This window comes from Vigna radiata, unplaced genomic scaffold (assembly GCF_000741045.1).
Source record: "Vigna radiata var. radiata cultivar VC1973A unplaced genomic scaffold, Vradiata_ver6 scaffold_7, whole genome shotgun sequence".
In the NCBI taxonomy this organism is placed as follows: Eukaryota; Viridiplantae; Streptophyta; class Magnoliopsida; order Fabales; family Fabaceae; genus Vigna; species Vigna radiata.
The window spans coordinates 2,647,526-2,651,835 of record NW_014543262.1 but is presented as its reverse complement, the minus strand read 5'-3'; positions in this window follow the sequence as shown (position 1 = coordinate 2,651,835).

Genomic DNA, 4,310 nt, shown 5'->3' with positions numbered 1-4,310 from the left:
GCAAAATCTTCGTACAATCACTTGCGGAAGCCATCAAATGTGGAAGACATTTACGACCTTGTACAGCAAGCTTTTAATTCCAATGTTTTGTTTTATAGATAGAGAAAAGTTACTTTGACACGCATGTTAAAAAAAAAATAGGAAATGATATTTTCACATCAATTTTTGACATTATTTTAATACTGCACACGTGTTAAAACGTGATTGGATGATTTCAAATTAAAAAACTAAAATAATAACATATTTAGAAGAAAAAAATCAAAGTTTTCTTTTAATTTAAAATCGTCCAATCACATCTTGACACGTGTGCAGTTTTAAAATAATATCAAAAAATTGGTGTCAAAATATTATTTTCTAAAAAAATAATGATTTGACATCAATTTTAATAATATAATAATATTTATTATGATTTTAAATTAAAAAATAATATAATTATAATTATAATATTATTATTTGAACTTCTCATATTTATATATTTTGTCTTTTTTCTTGTCAAAGCATCGGCGTCCTTATAGATAGTTTCGAATATGCAAGCTGTCAACGTTTTTATAAATTGCAACGTTTCTATTTTATTTAAGAAATAAAAATAAATTTCTTAAAATATATTTTGACATACGTTTTTGATCTTTTAAATTGTGGATCTGGTTTACCAGTTTTATAAGTAAAACATTTCATCATTTCGAAATTATTATCACAAATCATTCTTGTTTTGTCTTTCTTCTCTTAGTTTCATACTTCTTTTTTTATTTTTTTCTTAAAAATATTCTGAATTTATTTTTATTCTTTTTTAGAGATTATTATTAGTAATCTTTATTTTTTTTCATTCTCAGCTTTTATAACAATGTGTCTATAAACTATATCTTTAATGATATTTTTCTGAGTTCCTGTTCTTCTAAGTGAAACTCTGTTGTTTTCATGGTTGTTTGGCATCTCGTGCTTTCGAGAAATTATTTTATGACGATATCCGAGAGGATTCTCCAATTTCCAAAATGAATACGACATTGCAATTAGGGTATGTAAACTTTGGGATGGTGATACTTTAAAACCAAATTATTTTTTATAATTATTTTACTTATTCTCTTTTTATTTTAAATTAATACTGTTAAAATTATTTTGTCCAATGGTGCCAAAATTTGACCTGACATCTCCTTTCGTAAACTGAGTTCATTTTTTCAAAGAAGAGTTTGGTTAAACAAATCGGCGTTGTCGTAGTTGATTGGGAAAGAAACTCTGGCAATAACTTTGAATAATATATAAAACAATCTTTGTTAGAAAATTTTCTATTGAATATTTCCGCAAGAAACGTATTTGTCTTCCTACAACTGAGTAGGACAATAAGACAAATAATTGTTTAAATTTTTATTTGTGAGATATAAATTGTAGATATAAGAGCTGTGATGTGATATCACGTTTAATATAAAATTTTATTTTAACACCTAACGTCTGTGGATCTTTATTATTTTACATACTAATCAATTTTTTTATTTTTATTTAATAATAGACTCTCAACTCAGTCTTTAACGTTTAGCAATTTATGATTCCTATAATTCTCATTTATATTCTTTGAAGCAATGAAACAAATATAGAATGAGAAATTATAACTTCTATTCCGTCCTTTTACAATCTTTTTCTTTTATATAATTGTAAATTTATCACTTTATGGAGGTTATAAGCTGTGAAAGTAAAATTGATGATTGAATCTTTTAAAAATGTACAATTTGTTTTTTCTGGAGATTGTGTTGGATGGAGATGTTTATCTATGTTGATATATGAAGCAGAAGTCACTGTTTTGTTTATGATGAGTTAGCTAATTATTGCCTTGATAGAGACAAATTTCGGTTTGCTGGAATAATATTTATAGCTTTATTAAGTGGGATTTCTTTAGAATTAGGAGATATTTATGTAATTCTTAATTAGCTTAACTCTTTTTTTTATTAATGATATATTTTGTTTAATCTTATCACCAGTTATTGTGTTCCAGTTTAATCTCATCATTGTTCTCCATTGTTGAAATTCGCTTTGGATTATATTATAGCAGACCGAAATAATTAGAGGCGATTAATCCAATATAAGAAAGAAAAACCATCAAACCCTCAAGATATCATGTCGTTTTTTCTTAAAGGGAAAATGATAGTGACCCACTTTTATCACATCCCACTCAACCATCATATTTCCAGAAAATAAATCTACGTTTCTTTGTTTTGAGTAGACTATGTTGATACAAAAGGGCTACACTTGATTTTTGTAGGCCAAAATAACAGTTATTTATTATTATTTTTAGTTTTTCTTTTCTAATGGTTAGTCATTTATAATAAAATTATTTGATTAGGGTTGGAATTTGATTTTCTTCGCAATAAAAAAAATTTTAAATATACTCTTTTTTTCTCTTCTCTTTCTCTTTCTCTTTCTTTCTTCTTTCTTTATCCCTCTTCTCCTTGTAGTATAGTGGTAAGTATTTTCGCTGCGCCAAAAACTTGATAATTTTTTGGCAAGTATACCAAATCGTTACAAGTAATACAGTGATAAGAAAAGAATCGTTCTCCTCAGGGAATTTGTGTTACGTTATTTAATTTAAAAATTATATCAAGATCAATTCGTGTTGATGAAAGTTGCTTTGAATTTTTGCATAAAGAACACAAAATTTAACAATGTAAAAGTTAAGATGAAAATATGATACGAACAATCATTGGAATTGGTTTCAGACTAACATCTCAGTAACATCCTGTATAATATATGACCTGTTCATGCATTCACAAGTTGATATCTTGCTTTAATTCCTTAAAACAAGTTCTAAAATTATTCCTTAATTTATTAATTCCTTAATTAATTTAATGAATAATTTTGCATTGAGTTCAGATGTTCAGAATGACCAAAAGCATGTAAGCTATTCCTAGCGTGATCACTTTTTTTTTTTTTTAAGTTTTAATTTTTTTTATGGCTTCATTAGCATATTGCTTATTTGTGCGCTATGCGTTTTCATTTTGTTTTTTTTTTAACTTATTTATTTATTTGGTTATTTATTTATTTATTTAATTTTTTTTTTAAACAGGAACAGAATTCGCAGAGCGCACCTTAGCTGTGCGCTGTGCGAATTAAAATTTAATACCCTCTTCTCATTGATTTTCGCTATGCGTCAAATTTCGCAAAGCGAATATTTTGACAGAGCCCCTCAAACTGTTGTTAGCATAGCGCAAGATGTGCGCTATGCTAATTAAACATTTAATTTCTCCCAAATTCTTCTCGCTTTGCCAATCAAGTGCGCTGTGCGATTTGCCTATCAGAGAAAATTAAATTTTTGGAACGCAAAGCGCATGTGGTGCGCTGTGCGAACCTCAATATAATTATCAAAATATTTTTCTCTCTCGCAAAGCGCATGTGGTTCCCTGTGTGAGCAAATCACTGTCTTATAAAATACTCTGGTCNCTGAGCGCACTTCAGCTGTGCGCTCTGCGACTGGAGCGTCACAAAAGCACATTCAAGCTTCTTCCAGACCTCCTCTCCAACACAAAAACTTCAACAATTACAGAAACAAAATCAACACACAGAAACTTCAACAATTGCTTACAAAAACTAAAACATAAAGATAAAAATAAAAGTAACATATAAAGAAATAAGAAAGAAGAAGGAAAAACACAGACAAAGAGACAAGGAAAAATAACAAAAATTGCAGAACGTGAGCACACCAACCAAACAACAGTTCTAATATGCAGAATGATCAAATTGGATTTCCTAAATAACCTCACTCAGATCCCTCTTATTGCAAGATCGCTTAGTACTTTCCTAAGGTGATGAATATTACTTTCCCTGTTCTCTAAGGTAAAAACACTCAGATCCCTCTTGTTGTGCCTATCTAAGCTTGACACATCTCACCCAATTCCTTGGCCTAAGAATGTATCAAAACTTGCATTAAGAACCAGAACAGTGAGGGCCCAAACTCACAATCNCATCCNTGNTAATTTGCAAAATCTGGGTTNATTTAGCTAGTTCGNCTGCTGAAATCCCATCCCTAGGATCTTCCAACAACTAGATCATGTTCTAAGGCGTACCCCGAAACAAGTTTTAAGCACAAACCAAACCAATGGAAAGTATAAACATCTGTAGTNACAACTGCATTACACAACAACATTCAAAACGAACAACTCACAACAAAATCTAAAAGAGTCACAAATGTCCAAANTGCCTTGTGTTGGAACACAAGTCCCCGGCAACGGCGCCAAAAACTTGNTAACTTTTTGGCAAGTATACCAAATCGTTACAAGTAATACAGTGGATAAGTAAAGTATCGTTCTCCCAAGGGACTTGTGCAACAC